This window comes from Lissotriton vulgaris, chromosome 11, assembly GCF_964263255.1.
Source record: "Lissotriton vulgaris chromosome 11, aLisVul1.2, whole genome shotgun sequence".
Lineage (NCBI taxonomy): Eukaryota > Metazoa > Chordata > Amphibia > Caudata > Salamandridae > Lissotriton > Lissotriton vulgaris.
The window spans coordinates 969,658,993-969,683,917 of record NC_141699.1 but is presented as its reverse complement, the minus strand read 5'-3'; the positions used below and the strand labels follow the sequence as shown (position 1 = coordinate 969,683,917).

The following is a 24,925-nucleotide window of genomic DNA, read 5'->3' as shown; positions in this document are numbered from 1 at the left end:
TTTAATCTTAGATTTTCTAGTGAAGTACATGCAAATGAAAATTAATTTCTAGATGTAAAAATAGGGGTTGTAAACAACGAATTGGAAAGCACATTATTTCGCAAAAAAAGCTGGCAACAGTTTCCTGCATGCTGATAGCTGTCACCCCACAAATGTAATTAACAGCATACCATACGGAGTACTTTTTAGGGCAAGAACGAACTGTAGCTCCGAGGAAGCTCTCTATGATGAAATGATTAAGATGAAAGTGAGATTCAGAGAAAGAGGCTACTCTAAGAAAGTGATAGAACAGGCAAGTAATAAAAGTAAGAACTGTGAAAAGGGATGAATTACTGTGGTTTTGACAAAACAAACTGGCACATGGTTTGCTAATCAGCCTTGATTTAGATGCCAATTATTGGCTTGGATACAAGATATAAATATTCTAACTTGTCAAAATTGTACCAGAGTACCAATAAAGCTACTACTTTAGTATTCAAACAAATGTATGTAACTTCACTCGTTGTCCATCTTTAGTGTTGATATGACCAGTGGGGTTTAAAAACAGATCATGTGACCACATCACAAGATGTATATGAAAAAAAGCCTAGAGGAGGCTGAAACGCGTTATGCTGAACCTTCCAACTAATTAATACAGGATTCTAAACAACTACACCGGCTCGGGTCTCTATTTGCCTATGGAAGCAGAGGCTGTCTCTTTTGGAATATATGATACATTTGGAAATAATATATATATATATATATATATATATATATATATATATATATATATATATATATATATATATATATATATATATATATATATATATATATATATATATATTACCTGGTTGCCAATAGGTAGTTATAGTTAGGATTTTTTTCAATGTTAAATCTCAAAATTCTATTTGGAATAACTTTGGCGCCGGTTGACGAATCTGCCTGAAAATTTCCTCAAAATGGCCTTGCAGCGCCCCGGTCCTTCCCTGAAAGTTTGGGGGGGATTTGTCAAGCGGGGTCTGAGATAAAAGGGGGTTCCCAAAACGTGTTTTCCCCATGTTAATTTCCATAGGGCGGTCGATCTCACTTTTAGCCCGAACGGCTGAATGGATTTCCACCAAACTTGGCAAAATTGTAGGGACTGGTAGCCCGATGTGCCTTTGCTATGTCTCAAGATATGTGCTTCAGTGGATTTTGAGTAATTTAGGTTCAAAAAAATATATATATCTATGGCAGTGCCTCCAGTCCGGAGTGGCCGCCATCTTGTGTCTCGGTAGGATCGAGAAACAAGAGGTGGCAAAAACAAAGGTGGGAATTGACCATAAGGGGGCAGAGTAGACCCTCTCTGACCCCCTAGGTTTGATGTGGGGGCTTTAAAAGGGCCCCACGGGGCAAAAAAAAAAAGAAAAAAATGCGATTTTTGCGGGGGGAGCGTCCGGTACGCGCACCGGGGCGCGGACCGGGGAGCGTACTATGGGGAAAAAAGGATGACAGACTTTTCAAAAATTGTATGTTTATTAATTGTTCTTTTTGTTGTTTTTTTTAAATTTAAGTACCAACATGTAGGTACCAATGCAGAGTCTAAAATTTTTTTAAGTCTGATTTATTGAGAAATAAAGGGAAAAGGAAGGGAAGGGGAAGGAAAGAGAAGAATTACAATAAGCAGGTGGTAGAAGTAAATATTAAAGTAAAAACTTCATAAAAATAGGCATTACAAGCATGAAAAGCGTGAGCATATCATATAGGCGGGAATACATAAGGCAAAAATACAATATATATGAATACAATAATAACAATAATCAAATATTAGTAGGAATAAACAATGACGGAGGAAGTCATGGGGGTTTGCGGACTTCAACTGTGTCCGGAGCAGGAGAAGTAGGAACTGAAGTGGTAGGAGAGAGATATGTTACCAAAGGGAGCCAAAGGTGGTAGGAGAGAGATATGTTACCAAAGGGAGCCAAAGTAGGTCACGTTTAATAGCCAAGGAGATGGGAGATACATAATAGACTTTTCAAATATTGAATGCTTATTGATTGTTCTTTTTGCTGTTTTTTTCTGTTTTTTTTATTAAAGTAGCAACATGTAGGTACCAATGCAGAGTCTAAAATGTAATATACACCGTCTCCTTTGTAGATATCTTGCATGTTGTTTCAGAAGTTATTGTGGTATATGGAATTCATACCATAGTCTGTCAGGAAAGCAGAAACAATATGGAGGCAGGAGATGATAAAGAGATGTTAAATACACATTGGAGATAATATAGTGGGAGAAAGGAAGTAACTATGAGCAAACTTACTATGTAACACAAAAAAGTTGCACAGTATCTTTTAAGTCTCACTTTATATTATATCTATTTTGGTACTATTTCATAATTTACATATAAAAAAGAATAATGTCTCAAACAATTTTTAATTTTGAAATAAACATTTATTGCTGTGTTTTTTCAAAATCTAAAAGAATTTCCAACATTAATTCATCTGGTATGTCTTCATTTGGATTCCATGATTCAATTTCTTCTACACAATTAACTAAGTCTTGGTCCAGAGAGTGATCCAAAAAGTCTAATTCATTAATGTCTTCTTTAGGATTGTTTTCCATATGAATTTCAAATGAAATATTAATTTCATTTTGTTGTCCTTCCATTTTCTTGCTGTAAATTGCATAAAAAATAAATATATTAGTAGAGATAGGGCACTGTTGGGTTTAAGTTCAGACAGGTACTTGTGAGTTTTTAACAGTGAAGTTATCTTTGGGCAGTGTATGGTTTCAGGCAGGAAGTAGAACTATTAAAAAGTGCCTGTAATGAAGCCTAAGTAAATTCATAATTATACCAGAGAAGCATAATTATAATAGACAAGCCTATCTCAATGTCTAACTCTTACAGAGAGACAGTATATAACTATCTGAAAACGTTTTCCCAAATTAACTTAAAGTGCATAACATAGTTCTCCTTTCAAATTAACAACTTACCTTTTTCAAATTAGTTGAAGTTTTCTGTCAAAGTTTTTTTCCAAATGTACCTCAGGTAGTATTAGTGAAAATGGCTGTTTCCCTCTTATTTTTCATATATATTCATGTACTTAACCAATCAAATGTCAGTACATAAAAGTACAAAATGTAAGTAACATTTTAATTGGTTGAAAATTCAAACAGTTTCATATGTGTTTTTGTCATGTAATTTACCTCAGGATATTTAGACAGGGCTGCAGCCCAAATGGTTCAATGGAATACCACCAAATTTGGGTAAATGGTAGGGACTGCTATGTAGTAGGGCGTATTATATATTTGGTGTAAGTGGCTCCAGTGGTTTTTCTGTAAATTACTTTCCCACCTTTTTTTGGGGAGCGCTTACCGGTGCGCGCCCCGGTACGCGCACCGGCAGCGTTACGGGAGTCCTCCATTTTGTGTTTCGGTAGAATTGAGATACAAGATGGAGGACAAACAATGTTGGGAATGGGTAGAAGGGGGCACAGTAGACAGCCCCTGACCCTCTAGGTTTTCTGAGGGGAGTTTAGGAGGCCCATATAGGCCAAAATAAAAAAAAAAAATAATAATTTTGCGGGGGGAGCGCCCGGTACGCGCACCGGGGAGCGTACCGGGGAGCGTACTTTGGTGAAAAATAGTGAAAAAAGTTTGAAAAAGAAAATCATTATGAGTGATCAGAGGTAGAGTAGCTCTGAAAAGAGCTTTTGGGTTCTGTGGCTGATTTAAGTACCTACAAGTAGGTTCCAATGCACAGTCTTAAATTCAGGAGGAATATTCTATTCCCCTCATCTGAGAAGTGCACACCATCTCCTCTGTAGATGTCTTGCATGTTGTAACGCAAGTTGTTGTTGTATATTGAACCCATTCCATAGTCTCTCATGTAAGCAGAAACAGATTTATTCACATGTTTCCGTGCTTTCTGAAATTGTGGACAAAATTGGTTAGATTTCTGTCTTTGGCATATATTGGAATATACCAAGGCAGTTTGTGGAAAAAGTGTCATCAATGGATCAAAGGTGTCCTTTAAAAGCATTTCCAGACCAACCCCAGTCATAGTGCCCAAGTCATTTTCACCAAAGTGCACTATTAAGATGTCAGGGTTTGGCAAATGCAAAAAGGTTTTCACCAATGGTATCAATTGGTGACATCTCAATCCTCTCTGGCCAATCTACTTGATTTCCACATTTGATAAATCAAGGTTGTGATAATTTCTGCTTGCTGCATACCTTTGAGCCCAGTGGATGTAGCTATGTCCAATAATCCATACAGAATACATGATGAGAGAAGGTTCTGGTGCAGTCAGATGAAGTGTGGGAATGAAATGGCAGTTGGGACAGTAGGAGTTTACAAAAAAATAATTGTGGAGTTTCCCTGCTGTTGAATCACAAGCAATGATTGGTGGATTCAGATAGTTGAAAACTGAAAGATAGGGTGCATGGTTGTGTTGTGTGTAAGAAGCAATTGGAATGGTTAAGAAAAAGTCACTAAAAGCAATAATGCCCTGGATAAGCTGGTGTATTGAGAGGTCAAACATCCTTGCTGACTTAATTTGCAACATTGTAGAATAAACTTTTGAACCTGAGAGTTCAGTTAGGAGGGAGTTGCTATGGTAACAGATAGAAAGGTCTGAGAGGGGGAAGGGTGTTGGTTTGAAAATAGTGAGGGAAGACTTTTGATTGGTTGAAATAAGGCATATGTGTGTAGAATTAGAGATTTTCTATGCCAGTCTTGGTTTCAGTGTATTGAGTGCACACCTTTTGCTCTGCTAAAGAAAAATTGGTGTGTGTGTCTGACACTGTTCTCAATCTCCCAAAGCATTTGTAAGGTAAGTAATGATTAATTTAATTTAGATAGAGACTTGTTTGCTCTGTGGAGAATATTTGGAAGCAGATAGTGAAGTTTCAGTAGTGAAATTGATTGCTTGTACATAGGACGTGTGCTGTGTTTGTAAAAAGTTATTTAAAAAACTATTTTGGGGTAAAAGAATGGCTTTTATATTTTTGAGAAGTAATTAATAGTGTTTGCTTCATTAAATAAATATATTTGAACCTTTTAGAATGATGTCACTTGCATTATCTCAGATTTGGAAGCAGATTGAGATTCTTTTTTATTGGTTTGTGGCATGTTTTTTGGAAATGCTTGCTATGGACATTTGCAAGATAGGGGACTTGTATTTTGTGAAACAGTGAGGTTTCAGTGGTGAAATTGAATGCTTGTACATACGTCCTGTGTTGTGTTTCTAAAAAGTTATTCAAAAAACGATTTTGGGGGCAAATCAATGGTATTTTTATTTGGCCCTTATTTATGATTGCCTTGTGCTGCCGGTGCATCACTTTAAACATGGGAAAAAAGTGACGCTCTGGTGGCGCAAGTCCTTCATAAATAAGGCTCTGAGTTTCTTTGCTGTTGGTTTGTGTCTTGCTTTTTGATAAAACTTGCTATGAACATTTGCAAGATAGAGGATTTGTACTTTGGGAAACAGTGAGGTTTCAAAAGTGAAATTGAGTGCTTGTACATAGGTTCTGCGCTGTGTTTCTTAAATGTTATTCAAAAAACGATTTTGGGGGCAAATCAATGGTATTTACATTTGGCTCTTATTTATGATTGTCTTGTGGCGCCGGTATGTCACTTTTAACATGGGAAGAAAGTGACGCACTGGTGGCGCAAGGCCTTCATAAATAAGGCCCTGAGTTTTTTTGTTGTTGGTTTGTGTCTTGCTTTTTGATAATGCTTGATATCAACATTTGCAAGATAGAGGATTCGTATTTTGTGAAATAGTGAGGGTTCAGTAGTGAAATTGAGTGCTTGTACATAGAATCTTCGCTGTGTTTCTAAAATGTTATTCCAAAAACTATTTTGGGGGCAAATCAATGGTATTTTCATTTGGCCCTTATTTATGATTGCCTTGTGCTGCCGGTGCATCACTTTAAACATGGGAAAAAAGTGACGCTCTGGTGGCGCAAGGCCTTCATAAATAAGGCCCTGAGTTTGTTTGCTGTTGGTTTGTTTTTTGCTTTTTGATAATGCTTGCTATGAACATTTGCAAGATAGAGGATTTGTATTTTGGGAAACAGTGAGGTTTCAAAAGTGATATTTAGTGGTTGTGCATAGGTTCTGCGCAGTGTTTCTTAAATGTTATTCAAAAAACGATTTTGGGGGCAAATCAATGGTATTTACATTTGGCACTTATTTATGATTGCCTTGTGGTGCCGGTACGTTACTTTTAACATGGGAAGAAAGTGACGCACTGGTGGCGCAAGGCCTTCATAAATAAGGCTCTGAGTTTTTTTGTTGTTGGTTTTTGTCTTGCTTTTTGATAATGCTTGATATCAACATTTGCAAGATAGAGGATTCGTATTTTGTGAAATAGTGAGGGTTCAGTAGTGAAATTGAGTGCTTGTACATAGGATCTTCACTGTGTTTCTAAAATGTTATTCAAAAAACGATTTTGGGGGCAAATCAATGGTATTTTCATTTGGCCCTTATTTATGATTGCCTTGTGCCGCCGATGCATCACTTTAAACATGGGAGCTCTCCAGAGTGAAATATAAAAAAAAATGAATATACTTAAAAAAAATATATATTATATTAATATACAATATAGGATTCATTTTTAGAAAAACATACCTTTCTAAGCTATGGATATTTGCGAAAAAATAACCTTAGAAATTCACTAAAAAACACATAGGTATGAGGCCCTATAAAAAGTTAGGAATTAGCAGTTAAAAAACCTATGAAAATCACTGAAAAAACCATAGGTTTCACACCAGTTAAAGTTAGGAATTAGCATTTAAAAAACCTATTAAATTCACTGAAAAAAACATAGGTTTCACACCAGTTATAGTTTCCTGGAAATTTTACTGACATAAAACCATTGAAATTCCCACGTTATAGTTAGTTGGACTCACTATAACTTGCGCGTGTAATGCACTGCTGATGACATCACATATTACATCACTCATGACATGGTCAGTGACATCACATCATATATATATGTTTTTTGATCAAGTATCCAGTTTCATGTCAGTACAGCCTCAGATTCTAAAAAGAAGACACATGGGATCCATTAGCATCGTGACACGCTGGGAGAAAAAAAACTTACAATGTTTCAAAAATAAAGTTGAGACGAGACACGCACGACAAAAGAAAAGTCGAGCGGCCGCCATTATTAAAGTCCAAGCAGGGCATGCTGCATTGCAAAAAAAAAGTTATTTAGTTGTGGGTGAACGTGTTGTGCCTGCAACAGAAGGTTGGAGAAAGTCTTATAAGAAAACAGTGCTCCAGAATGTAAATAAAACATACAGAGAAGCAACACATGCAAGGGGGCAGTCCCAGTGGGAGGTTACAACATGAGAAAAGGTGACTCTAAGGGAGTACTAAGCCTATTTATTTATAAATTTCATATAGCGTAAGCTAGACGCAAAGGTATCAGAGCGTTTACATAAAAAGAAATAGCATAATGTAGCTTTACATAGGATGCATAAAATGAGAAATAGAATAACATAGTTCTGCTTAGGATGCTATACTACAGATTACCCAGCCAGCATTAATAGAGATAAAGAGAATCAGGCAAAAAAGGTGTGTTTGCAGTGACTAATTAGAACAGCATAAATTATAGAAGTGAATGACATACTAGACAGCTGAAACAATCAAATAACTAACTACCCCAAACGATTGAGTCATGGAGAGAGTGAGCTATTGGAGCCTACTTCAGTTGGTGTGTGTGGTAAGGTATTTGTTGAGGAGAAGGAGTTGCAGGTTCCCTTTGAAGCAGGAGAAGGAGCGTTGGCATTGGAGGACTCTAGGGAGTGCGTTCCATATACCCTGTGTATTCTATTGACCAATGAAAAGCCACCATTTACAAAAGACAGTAACAGGGGACAATTAAAAAGATGGGCAGAAAGTGGGTGGAGCTTCACTCCCATATCCTGAATACAGCATGTCACAAAGATACAGCGCAAGCGCTACCTAAGCGAGACCTAACAAGGCCCCTGAATGGGAATAAAAGCCCTTGTTAGCCTAATGTTATTCAAATAAGGAGGCTAGTTAAATGCAGAAAGCACGTTAAGACTCACTTCCCAGCCGGGATGAGATAAAAACTGTAGATCAATGTTTTGTCCATGGGGCAAGGTAACCTAATTAGGAAAATTAGTTAAATTAGGATCGCAATATAAGATCCAGTGCTAAAGTTCATAATGCCATCTTTGATACAATCTTTTCTAGTTTTTCAGTGCAGGGCAGTAGAAAAACGAATTTGCAGGAAGTTGCGCTGAGTGCGGCACTTCTTTATGATCCCAAAGGGATTCTATAAGGACAGTATCCACTTGTCCTAGCTACAATTTACATTTTGTTACAATCAGTCAGGGAACTTAGAGTCAAAGAACTTAGGGGTCGATTAGGATGGCGGACGGACAAAGTCCATCCCCCATCCTGTCTGGGGCAGGTACCGTCCGCCACAAGGGCGGAGGAACCGTGCCCCCAATTAGGATGCACCCTCCACAGTGGCAGGTGCATCCCGCATTTTTATCATTGCGGTGGACGGTGCTTGGCACCATGTTGTGCTGTGAAACGCAGGGGGGTACCATAGGTACCCCCCCATGTGCACCCTCTTCACCCTGGGGGCCCGCAACGGGCTCCCAAAGCAGGAACCGTATGCCTTTTCGTGAAAGGCATTCCCCTCAGGCCATCCTAATACGGCTGGCGGTGTCTGATAGACACCGCCACCATATCAGGCCTTTTCCGCAGCGGTCGTGGCGGAAAAGCGGCGGGCAGTCTTCCCGTCCACCACTGTCCCCCCACCATTGTAATATGGCGGGGGGAAAAAAGGTGGCGGACGGGCAGGGATAGCGGATGGATCTCCACCGCCTGCATGGTGCTGGCGATCCGTCCGCCATCCTAATGGACCCCTTAGTATAAGAAAAAGAGAGGGATTCATATATTCACTAGAAGTTTCAAAACTCCACGTTTGATTTCTGAAGAACTAATAAATCATTGAGGCTTCTGGTTAACGAAACATGGCAGAGAAGACCTACAACATAAGTGGGATGCAGCTGGCAGCCGCAGAGTGTACATGCACGTTTGTGCAGTGTTCAAAGGCCTTGTGTAAGATGGCTAATCAGTCGGGTGGCGGTTTAGCTGCCGCTTGCTGTATGGTACAAGTGGGATGATACAAAGTATGCATCTAAGATTAGACAAGGTTACAGTCCTGTTTTTCTATCACAAACTTACCTCAAATGTTTAGATTGATTTAAGTGATTCCTGTAACTATTAAAAACGAAGAGGTAGATCTTGAGAACACAATTTGTCACAAGGGTAGGCTGAGAATTAGGAAAAACAAATCTCCTTGTTTTATAGATTCCATCTTATTTGTTACACACCATGGATGTCACTTTCTGTGATGGTGGGACCGGGACTGTTCTTATCAAGGAAATCAAAGCGAAAAGTGGTTGAGCACAGGCAGTTTGTTCAGTGAGATCAAATGTTGTAGCGTGCACTCGAGGTATCACTCTCTAGACCGTTAGAGTGTATTGCAGTAAATCCCAGACGGCGTCCCTGTACTTCAGGGGCAACCTTCAAGGCACAGCGCGTTGCAGCCAAATGGCGTTAAATCCTTATGGTCACAAAGAATAATTTCAAAGTTGTATGGATTTCTTCAGTTATTTATTTCATAACTTTAGTTCATGAATTTCATTTCCAATATGAATCAGTAAATATCAGCAGATTTATCATCCAATTAATCCATAACATGAATCAAAGTGTCACACAATTTCCAATATTCCCAATGCATTTCGTGCGTCCAGCGTACTTTGTCAGGGGAATCTGTAAATCAAAACATGAAGTGTGTTAAGGACACACACCGAATACTCACTATATCAAAATGCACATGGTACTTCTAAATCAAACACAAAGGTACTCCTATCTCTTAATGGTCAATCAATTGTTTGACCCTGTGGGTATCACTGAAATATAAACGAGCATCAATGTGTTATCAAGGTTCTTAGCCTGAATCGGGTGTCACAGTAAATGAAATGTACCATTGTACATGCCTCCACTAATAAACTAACTAACTCCAAAGTCACAACGTTGAAATTATTCTTTGTGACCATAAGGATTTAACGCCATTTGGCGGCAACACGCTGTGCCTTGAGGGTCGCCCCTGAAGTACAGGGACGCCGTCGGGGACTTATCAAGGAAATGCCACTGAGTGCGAGCTACCCAGACCTTTAATAGAGAGTTCTCAGCCACAATATCTTGGCAAAGAGGTCAAGCCAGGAATAAATGAGCGAAGTTTGTGGCTGCCCAACTCAGTAAACTAAACACCTTGTTGGGGATTCACAAGGATTTTTTAAAGCACTGTGTACTTTAACAGAGCCCGTTACCAAGCACTCAAAGTGTTTACAGATAAGAGACTAAAGGAATGAGGAGATAGTGATGCCTAAGATTGTCAAAGTCAAAGTCAAAAAGCTTTATTTCGATAAAATTTCATTATCATAAAAGCGGAACAGTAAAATTAGTAACACATAGCCAGTTGATGACAAGAAGTAGGACAATACTAGAATAAATATTCTTTAAAAAGGAATTAAACAGAGTATTTTAGCTTTCTGGCTCGAATAGCCCAAGCCCAGGATAAAAATTTGGCTAGGGCACACACATAGGGTACATAGCTGTCCGAAACAAGTATCCTAATTGCCACATCATGGCTCCTAGTTCCCAGCTGACGGCATAGATTCTTCAACCACACCCTTCTTGGGTTAGCATATTCCTTACAGACAAATAAGAAATGGGCTAATGTCTCTGGGTGAGCTAAGCATGATGGACACAAATCAGTTTTGCCTGTACAGGATTTCCATGTTTTGGTAAAGGTATTCAGTGGCAAAGTACCCGTTCTAAATCTAAAATACAAAGACCGGGCAAAAGGTTTCCCGATTATGTCTAAGTAGGGTTCTCGCCTGGGACAGTCTTTAAACATCAAAAAGTCCTCTGTAAGCCTGCCAAGGGACGTGCTGGAGTGTCTTTGGGAGCAAATCCAATCCCGATAGAGCTTTTTGAGTGTTTGTTTTGGAGGTGAGGTTCTGCTTGACCAAGAATCGAGTAGGCCCAAGTTGGACAATAGGATTTTCATATCTTTTAACCATTTGATTCTGGCCCAGTGTGGTGATGCCATTATTTCTTCAAGACCTCTGGCGTAGCCGCTAAGTTCTTCTACCCGCCAAATACGGGCCCATAGTAAGAGAGGGCGAAATTTCGCAATTTCGCCGATCTGGGTGCAGCCAAGGTCCATGAATAAGGGTAAAAGTGGGGTGCTTTGAGGGAGGGACATTATTTGTCTACAGAAATTATTCTCAGATCTTTGTAGAGCTTCGGTAGATGCAGAGCCCCAAAGTTCAGCTCCATAAAGGGCAGAGCTGACACCTTTGGCAGCGTAGATCTCGAGGACTGTTCCTATTGGTTTGAACGAACTGGAACGTTGCTCCCTCAAGAGGGCACCTGTGATCCTTTTATGGCTCAGCAGCATCTTGTCTAGATGGGGCGTCCAATCCATTTTGTCTGAGAGGCGTATCCCTAGGTAATCAAATACTTTTACCCTTTCTAAGGGCTCAGTGTTTAAGATGGGGGGACGCACTTGCTGTTTAGGGGGATTGAGGACCAGGTACTTTGTTTTATTGGTATTTATTACCAGGCCCCGGTCAGTGCAAAATGATTGGAAATTGTCCAAGAGTTTCTGTAGTCCCATTGGGGTTTTAGAGATTAAGAGCGTGTCGTCCGCGAAGAGGAGGGTCGGTATGCGTGTCCCAGCCAGGGATGGTTCGTCAGATGGAGATTTAAGTAGATGCTCAACCACCCCATTGATGTACAAAGAAAAAAGGGTGGGAGCCAGAACACATCCCTGGCGGACCCCTCTCTCGACCGGAATACAGCCCGTTTTCTCCCCTCCAGAACCCCACCTAATTTGGGCAAAGCTGTCCTGATGGAGCCTGACTAGTAAGGATAGTAGATACTGTGGCAGCCCCATGTTGGCCAGAACCAGCCTAAGATTGTATTTCATACCAATCAAGGTCCAGTACTGTCTAATCTGTGTTTTTTCTAAACATTAGGGGATTCAACAAACTTTATCCCTTTTATAAAAGAAAAAACACATAAAAGTCATACATAGGAAGCTTTTTTGCAGCAGGCTGCTGGGGTTCTGGACAAGGAGATTAAATTGGCTATCAGACGATTATCTCGCTCACCATCCCACTCTTCCCTAGTGGTTCATTCTGTTGCTCCATATGCTTTTCCCATACTCAGCCTCAGTCCCCTCAAGTAGGCTTAGTGGACATGCCTCAAGATATGCCTCTAGACCAGGCTGGGGGTATCGCCCCCTTGTACCAGTTGTTGTCACATGGGTCGGTGCCCAGTTGCCAATTTTCAGGTCAGCCCCTGACATGACCCGAGGCAATGGGTTGGGCCCAGGAGGCACTAAAAGGAAGCGCCTCTCGTTTGGGGGCCCTAGTAAACGCAGAAAGAACATTGGATCACAGTCATCTTCAGCAGTCCACCCAGTAGTGCCTAACCTGGATGATATTTCATTAGACATGCTCAAAGCGGCCTTGCTGTCAGCACTTGAACTAAATTGGACCCCATCCTACTACAACTTTCTACACTGGAAAGCAACCTGTCTGCACTGATCGCCTCCTTGCAAGGGGTCCATGCCTTTCTCTCCACAAGTATCCCTCCTACAAGGCCTACGATCTCGACCACTATTTCCAGTCCCAGTGGTAGTGGCATGGGAGCAGGAGACAGAGCAGTGTCTATCACGAAGCAGCCTAGTCACATGGTAGGAGATACAACGCCACCTATTATGCCCAGGACTGACCCTAAAGACCGTCCAGCCAACTGGAGAGGGGCGGGGTCACCCTGAACCCAGTTTCTTCTCAGTCTCTGCAATCTCAGGGTTTCAAAGTGGGCCGATTTTACAATTCCGATGATAGGTGGGAAGGATGGAAGCCATGCTACCGAGGGACTTCAATAACTATTCTCCTAGTTCGGGCTCTGTTCATCTCCTACCTGAGTCCACTCCGCTTGTTGTGGTGTTAACTACAGTACCGTGCCTCAACCCCACGACCAACGAAGACTTTTACCAGCTGAACAATAAGGTGGTGCACTGGCTCAATTCCAACATTGTCACTAGGCTTAGGGTGGAAAACCAAATTCTCATGGTGCACCGGACACAGTGGGTTGGTAGTACCAAGAAATCCTGGTTGGGGGACTGTATTATCATCAATTTTAACAATCCAGTCATGGTACACCGAACCTTAAGCACGGTTGCCCAGTCTAACTACATGTGTTGGAACTCCGGTCCCAGAATGAACAGCTCCAAGAGGTGGGTCATAGGGGCCGTGCAGAGGGGTTAATAGGGGTAAGCACAGCAAATAGGTTTAGTCCTCTGAGCTCAGTGGAAGATTGCGATTGACGATGTGTGGGTCTCTCGGACCCTGTGGCACCCACATCCCAGGGAAATGTATCGCCCCCGGAACAGGCATCGAGTGTAAATGGAGGATATAAATTACTTTCTTGGAATATCGTGGGGCTGAAGAGCAAGATTGAGAACACCGAATGGTTAACTCTTGTTAAGAATTTTGATGTGATATGCCTCCAGGAAACATGGGCTGTAGACAATAATTATCACCTTGATGGCTATAAAACCCTCTTCATTCCAGCTACCCCATCCAGGTCAGGGAGAGCCAAGGGGGGGATTATCACCTTTGTTTCTCTAGCTGTCCTTGGCATCTCCGCTACCTCACTATACATCTCTCCCAATTTACATGTGATGTTGTTGTCGGGTGGAAAGAGCAAGCTACTTCTGGTAAACTTTTACAACGCTGGAGTTACGCACCTGGATGAGCGCTATATAACTCTGCTGGGGTCTGTACTTCAGGATAGCATCTTGAAAGGTCAGAATTATCACTAAATGTTTCTAACAGGGGATTTTAACACTCGTGTTGGGACATCAGGCAAGGAGGAGTGAAGCTATGGGCTGTGCACGACAAGCAGGCTTGCACATGGAACATACTCCCCAGGGTATTGAGCCTAATTCCATCTTGCTTGAATTTGTTCTAACATCTGTAATGAATAAGCTGCCTCTGGGGAAAACAGACATTACTCCCACCTTTATTGGAAGTGGGTGTGAGACCTTTATTGAATTCACCTTTGTATCTACCCCCCTTATTCTCTGGTTACCGATTTTTCTGTGCAGGCGAGTGAATGTAGTAACCCCAACCCCATTTGTGCCTTATCAGGCTAGACCCGAACACTCGGACATACAAAGGGGGGCGGGGGTGCTGGTGTCCCCCTTAAAGTGGTAGAAGCGGGAAGGAGCGTACAGTAGGGGTGTATTGTCCCAGAGCTACTCCACGAGTCCCTTTTAACTCAGGGTCGCGGCGAGTTTGTAACCTGTCTCGATGATGAGGCAAGCGCTCTGGACATCATGGGTGTATTTGGATCCATGTCTACTGTCATAATGAAGTTACTACGGGCCTCGGTGGGGGCTGCAAGTAACCAGGTCCACGATGGTTCGGCGTGCTCCCAGGCTTCAGGAACCTGAGACAGGCCTTGGGTGTTAAGCCCCGAGACCGGGTGGAGGTCAAAGGCCTACAAAGAGCATATAAGGCTGCTCTAGCAACTCGCGAGTCTGCCCTGAAGATGGAGGCCTGGATTGATTTAGTGGAGGCTAGTACACTGTGTAATAGCTCAAAGTTCTGGGGCATTATTAACAGCCCATTTCTATATGGAAATAATGTTAATTTACTGGATGCCCATACCACGGAGGACAATTGAGTACATAATTTCAAGAGTATATTCCAGTCGGATACCCCGCCAACTGAGGGGCAGGAAAGGGTGGAAGGCAAGTTGGAACTCATTTTCACCACCCAAGAGGTGAGAGCCAGTATTCTGGGTCTGTCTAAAAACAAGGCACCTGTGCCAGATGAGATCCTGCCATATCTCTACATCGCCGACATGGAAACCTGGGTGCCTGTCCTCACAACTGTTATCAATGCTGCAGTCCAGTTGGCCGCCCAGATTCTTGGGCTGGAGATAGTCCCGGTATTTAAAAAGGGAGATCTGTACAGTACGTATTGTTATAGGCTCATTTCTCTTCTGGACTCTGTGGTGAAGGTGATGGGTCGCATGGTACTTGACACACTTGTATCTTGGGTTGATGAAAACAACTTTTTATCCGATATCCAATACGGCTTTCGCCCAGGTCATTTCACTGTGGAACAGTGTTTAAACCTGTACGTGGTTCTGAACAAATACACTTTGGCTCGTTCCAGCCCCATATACCTAGCCTTCATGGACCTTTCCTCAGCATCCGACTGTGTCAATAGGTCCAAGCTGTGGCAGTTGATGTCCTCCATTGGCATTGACAGTAATATCATTTTGTTTCTGAGGGATCTTCACCGCGATTCAACCGCGGTTGTCCGCTATTCAAAGGATCTGAAAGTGTCCAGTCAGCTTGACATCTAGAGAGGGGTGTGTCAAGGGTGCATTTTAATATCCTTTCTTTTCAACCTATATATTAATTTTTTAGAGAAGGCCCTCTTGGCCAAAAAAACGGATTGTTCCCAGTTAGGCAAGCGTAGCCTGCCAGTCCTCCTATACGCAGACGATGCAGTCCTTGGGCAAGGACAGCTAGGTGCCTACAACTTCTTCTGAATTCTTTTGCCCTTTTTATGAAGGACTTGGACCTTTCGTTTAATCATTCCAAGTCGTTCATTATGCAGGTGGGACCTCGTAAAGCTAAGCAGTTCACTTTTAAATTCGGACTTTCGTCAATACCGAAGACCAATGTTTCCTCCTATTTGGGAGCTGTGTTTGACAATTCCTTGAGTAGGTGCCCTTTGCTTACGTGGAAGAAAGGGGATCTAGGGAAAGCTTTTGCAGCTGTTTGTAACTGTGCCAGCAGAGTGGGAGGGAAGCCAATAGCGGATCTTTTGAAGATATATGAAGCCAAATATATTTCAACTGTTAGTTTTGGGAGTGAGGTATGGGGCTACATTGGGGTAGGGGCAGTGCAAAGTGCTGAAAACTCTTTCCTGCGATGGGCCCTTTCTGTCCCACAAAGCACCCCGTTTTATGTTGTGCACGAAGAGTTGGGGATGCCTTTCCTCTCAGATGTACTGGCTTTCCGTCCCCTGGCTTTGTGGCTTAACATTTGGGCTAATTAAGCAAATACACTTAGCAAAGATGGCCTACGGGAATGCCTTTTCTTGACCATGTCTTCAGCATCCGATGGCTTAAGTATGTAAGAGTTGGCCTCTCCAGGGTAGGTAGGAATTATTTGCTAACCCTGAGCGCATATGTAAGAGGGACCTTTCTCTGGTCAAAGAGTGTTTTTTAAGAATGAGCTGCTGTGATAGAGAGGGAAATGAGCTGTGGAAGCCTAGTGTGCGTAAGTAGATTTTGTTAAACACTGTACCAACCACTGAACCTTATTTTCTAGGGCTTAAAAACATCCATAATTGTTTTCTATTGACCCAGTTTCGGCTCAACCTCTTCCATTACCTCCTGGCACACCCTGTGGCTCCCACAGAGGCCTTGTGTCTCATGCCTTGTGGCTGCAAAGGCGTGTCTCCTCAGGACATGATGCACTTTTTTAATGTTTTGTAGTTTTTATGCTGTCCCTAGAAAGTTATTTCTTATTCCCATTCTCAAAAAAACGGGTTTTAGGAGGGTGAGACCAGCTCTTATCTTTTAACAACTGCTCTCTAATGACACTGTTTTGCATACGCTTAACTTTTTACGAGTCGCTGTTAGCCTCAGGTCAAGCTGCTATTAACTTCTGTACTGTAATTCATGAATTTTTATCTTGTGCTCTGATTAACTTGGACATATTATACTTGTCAATCTGTAACTTGGAAGATCTTTTTCTTTTACAAAACCGAATAAAGTTTGTTGATAATAAACACTACGGGATTCATTTACAGGGTAGCATGGTATCTCTCGCAATAACTCCAGGAGTCACAGTCCACACAATGTGCATGCTTTGTTCCCCCTACTTCCAACCTTACATGTACCCCTAATCACCTGCCCAAACCTCTCCCTGACTATACAATAACAATGCTGCAGTTGTAAATACATACAATACATATCAACTACCATTTATTGTGTTTGAAATATTTTATTGAATAATAAAACCTAATAAACATAAGCTGATTATTAAAGCAAAACAAAACATCAGTAGCCATACAGATAAGAGACAAAAGTATTACATAAAAATCAACATACTGTAACGCAGCAAAGTTATGTAGAGCACAATTCTTAATTTCGGTCAATCTTTAAAGTTCAACAATAGAAACGTTCATAAAGAACAGGAAAGGAAACAAAGAAGGTGGGATACAGTGATTTCATTAATCTAATGCTTCCTACATATAGAAAAACAAATACTAATTATTTTCCTTAAGCAATAAAGTCCTTACATTAAAAAACGAAGAGAAATATATTGAACAATGAACATTTCATATGTAATTTGAATTCAATTTGAATATTTTAACCTCCTCCGCATTATTTGACTCATGATTACAACCTGAATGCTTTCTGGAAAGGAACCACCTCATGGGGTTCAAAATGACATATTTTCCAACAATAGGATTAAAACGATAAACTTGAATTTCAATTCAAATTATTGATTTAGGACATTTTGGAGATCAACAATTTTAAATATATACAAAATCCATACACTTTTAAACAATTGTCACCTAAACTTGAATTCAATCAAATTTTTGATTAAACACTTCCCATTCCAGCAAGCATCACAAGATCAATTTTTGTTACCTTACCTATAAGTAATAATGTTTTGGTTTGCAACAACAATAAATATGTTTAGAATTTTACCTCCGAAAGCAAAAACATGCCATTTCTGAATCATGGTGCACAATAAAATGTAGGAACAGAAGGGCATCTTTTGGTGTAGCATTCATTTGGTTTTACAAGGCTAGAAACTAGAATTCCGGAACTTTTGGACATTTAAATGTCATATTTTAAAAGAGTTTAAATAGACCCAGCACGAACTCCGTGAAAATAGAAGATGAGTGAATTGTACTTAGAGAAAATGTGCTGATAAGTAATCTATTGGTGTGAAATACAGTGGTAAGGCAATGCTTGTGGATCTAATATATTCAGATTTTAACTCCACAGTGTGTTCAATAAATTGACTGAGCATAATACTTGAAGGCCCGTCTCTCAGATCAGTTCTATTATAGTTTTAGTTGCGTTAACACCAATAGAGATCAATGATAAATAGATTTTAAAAGCCATGGGTGGAATTGATTCTTGGTCTAAATCTAGATTATTGTCAGCAATAGAAACCAGGACAAACAGATTAAATCTAAAAGCATTGAATATGTTTATTATAGCGTTTTAGAGTAAACCCAGAAGACACACATTGTTCGTGAAACTCAGAAAATGTATCTAAAGATTATGATTACATCCTATTTTATGTCCAGAGACTGCTTTAGCTGCTTTCCTGTTTAGGTGACAACATTTGCAAATATATTTAACAAAACATTAAAGCTGGATGTCAAGTCAAGTCAAATGTATGTTTATTATGACCATAGTCTTTAAACAATGCAGTGAACATGACGCAATATGGAGTATGCACAATAAATTCATAAACCTATTTTTAAAAGTTGAAAGCTGGATGTCAGTAATTCTGTCTTTAATTATTGTGTAAGAGTTATGTGTGATGGTTATTATTTGAGCTGATGCAACACTAACACTAAATAGGTACATGCACCGGTTATCATTCAACTAACATTATTAGCAAACTTAATTTGGAGGGATTTGAGAAAAATGGCCTCATGTTTTATTGTTAAAAAAATCCACTGGTTCAGTAATTCACACGGTTTGCAAATGCTACACCCCTTTTTGTACTAAACCCATTTAACAATTCAGAATTTGGAAGGGGAATGTTAATAGTTTCCATTCTGAATATTTAATACATCGTTAAGGTATGTATTGAGCTTTGAAACCATATGTGGGCTGAAAAACAGTAACAGGAGTTAGTAACCCAAGGGGACATTTGTGAATCTGAAAGTAAAATGGGGTGCATTGAAAAATGCCTTTATTTAAAAGCAATTACAGACAAAGTCGTGTGCTGACTCTACAAGCAACCACGTTTTACCAAATGGATTATTAGTAAATGAACCTCAGTATTTCCTATATTGCTGAAATGTAGTCTCTAATATTTTTGCAATGTTGTGTAAATATTTGTTCCTGGTATTTCCCATTTCAATATTGTCATGAAATGTACCTATTCTTTTTGTCAAACATATTGAAATATCTTTATCACAATTTTTGGGGCATTCTAAAAAGTGTTTTCACTCTCTAACTTGAAGCTTCCTAAGAAAAACACTGACGCCAGTTCCTGGTTTCTCCTTGATCATTTAGCTTTCTCACTAAAACAAGCACAATATTGATTTGAGAGCGGTGGTTATTGTAGTCATACGCACTGGGGTTAGTTTAGGAAAGACCAACATAGAACTTCCTTAATCTTTAGAAATAATACTTGCAAAAGTTTATGTTCAATAATTTCAGATAATTTACTGATAAAGATATCAGATAAAGATCCCTTAATTGCTTATACCTTGTGGTATCAAAAATCTTCTAGAATTAACAGAATTCTCTTCTAGATAAATCCAGGTTTGAGAAGGTGTTAAATGCGATTATCAACTTTCTGTTACTTTAACACATTTTCTCGGTGCACAGAGTATTTTCCCTACATAGATCACAACATTTCATGCAATGGTCTGTGCTTGAACAAACAACAAACAATGAAAGGCTAAAAATGTATTTCTACCATAATCAAGAAACCCTTGGGTCTCTGAGGATTACTGTTGCAAATGAAGACCTAGCTAAGATGAAATATCCCTTTAAAAGGACGATTTCACTCACCCACCATAGTTGACATGCTTCCTTATTGGGAATCTCCTTGCACCGTGATACAACCCCCTCACTGAGAGGGAGGAGTTCAGGCATGTTTTGTTATTGAGAAAGGTATACTAAATACCACAATAATGAGCTCAGGGTAGTGGGGGCAGCAGAGTGAAAGTTAAAACTTGCTAAAGGGTATGTGGTTTACATTATTTGTACGCCCCTGGGCCAGGATCAAAAATAGGGCACTGTGGGAGAAATATATATTCACTTTTAGAGTCAATAAGAGGTCAACATGTTTCAGCCTATTAACCCTCCAAAGAGGTGTTTACGGCATTCTTTAGGACTTAATCCAAAGTTCTACTGCTCAATGTACTCAATCAATAACAAGCATTGTCATAGCCAATAGGACTTGCCTTTGGGACCTTATAAGTGTTTAGCCATGCAGATCCAATTAACAATGTGAAATAATTTCTATTAAAAAAAGACTATAAACTAAGCTAGACGTGACTTTATAACTGGTTAATCGAACGTTTCTAGAGGTTTAGTATATATAAACAGCTCCTTTTTTCTATGGTGTGTCATAAAATTGATGCTCTAAATTATGGTAAGAGTACACAATGTCAAAAAATTCATACTGCTTTTATATAAATTTACTTTTGAAAGCTTGAAGTGAAAGACAATTCTAAGCGGCATTTGCTTATGAGTAGGCGATAATGACTATTTCCGGATGACAATGTAATTAGCATTTTTTGTATAAGATGTGTTAGAAGTATAGGTAGGGAAAATGCCTATTTTGGCCAAAGGCTCCCCTTTCAATATGCATGCTAGTTTTAATTTGTAAACACAATCACAATGTTGTATGTGGTACACTGTAATGTTAGATGAATCTGTTTTTCCTTTCTGATAAGCAAGGAATGCCGATGAACTGTTTTTTGTCCCTGGTTTTAAATGGATTAAGGTTGGAACAGACAAGGAGTTGGTTGACTTTGCCTCAGAAAATAGTTGTTTCCCGCATGCTGCTTTCATGCGACTAAAGGCCCACTGAACCCTGATAATTGCTGTTTGTCACAGTTCAAACAGAGGCCTGACGGGCCCACAGAGCAATGATTATTGCTGTTTTCCACAGCCCAAATAAAGGGCAGGGGTCACATTTCCTTTCTTGCCTTGGGGCCCAGGGCACACTGGCTAGGCCACTAGTTAAGGATGCAGTGGGGAAGAGGTGGCGAGACAGGTGGATTATTTAAACAGCTCGATGATGACTTCATGCCTGGGTATTAAAGTATTCATCACAATTAACCCCTTCGATGCTTGTGACAAGGTCAACTCGTCTTGGGTGTTACCTGCGCTGTGCTTATGACGAGTTGACCTTGTCACATAACATGAGATTTTAAAAATTGCAGCACAGCACGGGAATATACAATAGCAATGATGAGGTTAAAGACTGAAGCAGGAATAGATCTCATAATATAGGAAGGCTTATGTACAAATGCTGCTCGATTAGCGGCTGCCTTTTAACCTCTCCTAATTTACAGTTTTATTTTAGATGCAGACTTAAATCGTGACCTAGGAATATGTTTATCTTTAGGTTACAAATGACCCATCTTTTCCATATGCGAGTATAAGACAGGTTGGTAACGCCTAATGGCTTTGAACTTGATAAGGCCACATTAATCACTGGTCTTGAAATGCAAATGGCAGCATTAGGCACGCAGAGTTGTAATCTCATTATGTTCAGGGTAGGGGAGAGTGATTAGGGGATAAAGCACTTTGACAAAAACATTTCCGCCATCTTAGAAATTCAATCTTCCTTTCCTTCCCTAGTATACAAATAGTACAACATTCTTTGTATACCTGAATTAAATAGGCACACAATATAGTACCCTATTTAAAGGCCCAGTTCAGAATTACATGGAAGGTGGACTGTCCCAGACTACACACAGTGTAGTTTTCAGTGGGTGCTATCATTCCACACAGGGGGAGTACACCAGATCATGCTGGAAAAAACATGTGGTGCCCTAACATAGGCGCAGTTGTAAACCACCAGTCTGCTTACATAGTAAGGCGTCTGGCAGCTATTAAATGAGGTGGCACGTTTCCCCTGCAGGTGGCTGGGGCTGTCACCATCCTGTCAAGTGGGGGGTATACAATCGGTGCGCCTCCTGGCTGCTTGTTTGCCTTTTCGCCTGTGTCAATAATACAGTGCAGTCCTTGGGGAGGAGTCAATTTGTATTCATGAAAGACACTTGTGTTTCCCTGATGTGTAATCCCAGATGATGCCTGAACTGTTCCGTAATGGGCTATTTGTACTTAGTATTGAATTGTATGGTCTTATGAGCACTGTTAATAATAAAAAAGATGTCCCAAAAAAATAATAATACAGTGCAGTCGCAAGACAAAAGGTTTTTCACATTTGAATGTGGCCATGCCCAATACAAAGGAAAGCATGCCGGCTTAGAATCTCTCCTACGTGATCCACACTACATAAAGGGCTATGGAAGTGTCTGCAGCCTCTTCTGTAAAACAAAAGCCAGAATGCCCATAGAACGCAGAAAGAGGGGGCACTCTGATGCTTCATTATGTACGAGGGCCTTTGGTGTTCGTCTGTACTAAGCGAGTGAGAGTGTTAGTGGAGTGTTTATTGCCCTTTATGTCACTCTACTTTTAAGCACCTAATACAGCGTATACAGTGGCTACTGTCATCTGCTCACCTACATTATGCTTAATATAAATAGTGCACAATTTAGGTGTTTGTGTCTGCCTACGACGTGGACCTGATACAAATAGCAATACCTACAAGGTGAATGTTACAATTCAACAAGAGTCTAAGATACTCCAGCACAGATGACTTTGCATCAACATTACGGGCATCAGTCTTGATGGCAAGCCAACTTAACACTTATCAGTATTGTATACATTATTATAAGAGACTATACTGGTCTCTTGGATACAACTTTAAAACGGAATTTTATTAATTTTCGTACAGTTGTGTGTATATAATAAAACAACCTACCCACCATAATTGATCTATCTTTTAATCTTTTGGGGTTCTGGAGTAGCATGCTACTCGCCGAAAGGCGCTTCAACACTTCATCAGGGGTAGCAAGCGCTATATAAATGCAAAACCTTCCCTCTTCTATCCCTTCACTATCTTTTTCAACCAAACTAATAGCCCAACATGTCAGCTCTCAAATGTAGTTTATATTTCTCTATACTAATTCATCACTAACCATTTTTGGGTACTGAAGTAGCGTGCTACTCGCCAAAAAATCGCTTCAATGTTCGTCAGGGGTAGTAAGCGTTATATAAATGCAAATACATTACAACTACTGTTTATATCAGGATGCACTGACACGAGGATAGAAGTAGAGTGGGGCTTAGAGTTGATCTGCCCAGAATGAAGCGTACTACAGAAAGTCTGTGAACAGTCTATATGTTGCGCGCCTGGCAGAGAAAAACACAGCAAACAATATCTATTGAAGAGTCTATTGGCTCAGTCAAGTCTTGTATTTTTAATACAATTAATGTTCGCAAGCACAAGGATAGGAAAAAAGCTTTCTAAAAATACTAAACAAAATAGGATGATTTTGATAAATGCTCCGGTCCACACCCATATCCCATGTAGCAGGAAGGATACACTGTGAATGCGATATCCTTTGTGGAAATGTGTGCCTCTACAGGAGTTACATTTGAATTATCAAAAACATACCCCCTCCCAAAAAGAAAATGTTACTGGGCCAACTGGAAAGTAAATGCAAAGGAATAAATAGGCTCCGTATCAATAATGAAGGCATTTTGGACAAACCGGGGTTAAATGTTTCAGAAGGCAACAATTCGATGAACTAGGCTACCAAAGCACAGGAATGCGGTGGAAGTCTCCAGCTCTGGGTCGGATTCCTGGAATGATGCACGTGCCACAGGGAACAGATGCAAGGGGCATGCAGAGTTCTCATAAACTAGCTTGACTTATATGGTGCAAAAATCTAGGCGCTTTCATGATTTTGTATTAAAACGCATAGATATAGAAGACAGACCCATGCTCCATACCTTAAAAGAATAGGTTCTTAGGCATTCAGAAATTTTTTGTGCAAGGAGGGATTTAAAATTAACTATGTCGCCTGCAAAAGGGCAGAGGGCATGGCGTGCATGATTTGGTTCCCATAACTCCCTGCAAGAAGGAGCTCGTTAATTTGAGTCTCCACAGAGCTGCCATGGGATCTCTGACTGGTCAGTTCATCTCTCCAAGCTATCACGCAATACATTTCTCCTTGGTTAAAGCTCAGAAACCGGCAGACAAGGTCCATTTTTCATGGGTTTGTCGTACTCCAATCTGCCACAGCTTCCAGGTACAGGGTGATAAAAAAAAGCGCCTTATTAAAACAACAAAGATCGGTCAACAGGTTTTACAGCTTTTTGTTAAACATTGAACAGGTCCCAAAGAAAGAGAGGGAAAGGCAGAAAAGGAGAAGGTGATAAATGAATGAAATGAAAAGACCATTTGTAAAGCGTGGTGGCTACCCTTAGGCGTCCCAGCGCTGCAGAGGTCACGCCTGTGACAGAGCCGATAAGAGTTACTCTGGTTTGTTAAAGAGCAGGGTTTTTAGGAGCTTGTGAAAGGCGAGCAGTTTGGGCTCTGATCTAAGTGAGAGAGGGAGGGCAATCCAGAGCTTAGCGAGATAATGGGAGAATGAGCGGCCTCCACACCTAGCTATCTTGAACCTGGGTATTACGGCAAGGAAGGAGGACCCTGATCTGAGCTGTCTGGTGGGATGGTTATCAGGGGGCGATTGATAATGGGGCCTGTTCCCCAGTAGGATCGATGTGCAATGCACAAAGCCTTGAATTCTATCCTTGCCCTTACTGGGAGCCAGTGAAGGTCCTTCAGTCTGGATTTGACCGAGACTCACCGGGGGATTTGAAGGAGGGTTCTAGCGGCACAGTTCTGGATTATCTGTAGCTTGTTTAGGGTGGGCTGGGGAGCCCCAAGGTATAGGGCATTCCCAAAATCTAAGCGGGACAGAATGAGACCTTGGACCATTATCCG

At 40.6% G+C, this 24,925-nt stretch overlaps 1 protein-coding gene across 2 annotated transcripts in view; it reads right to left on the bottom strand.

The window, feature by feature from the left end:
- Positions 1–7,341: 7,341 nt before the first annotated feature.
- Positions 7,342–24,925, bottom strand: part of LOC147683784 (uncharacterized) — a 99,233-nt gene continuing 81,649 nt past the window's right edge. For both annotated transcript variants that reach the window (XR_015300970.1, XR_015300969.1), the window contains exon 5: positions 7,342–9,789. The gene's annotated coding sequence lies outside the window, so the exon portion shown is untranslated. The remainder of the gene's footprint in view (positions 9,790–24,925) is intronic.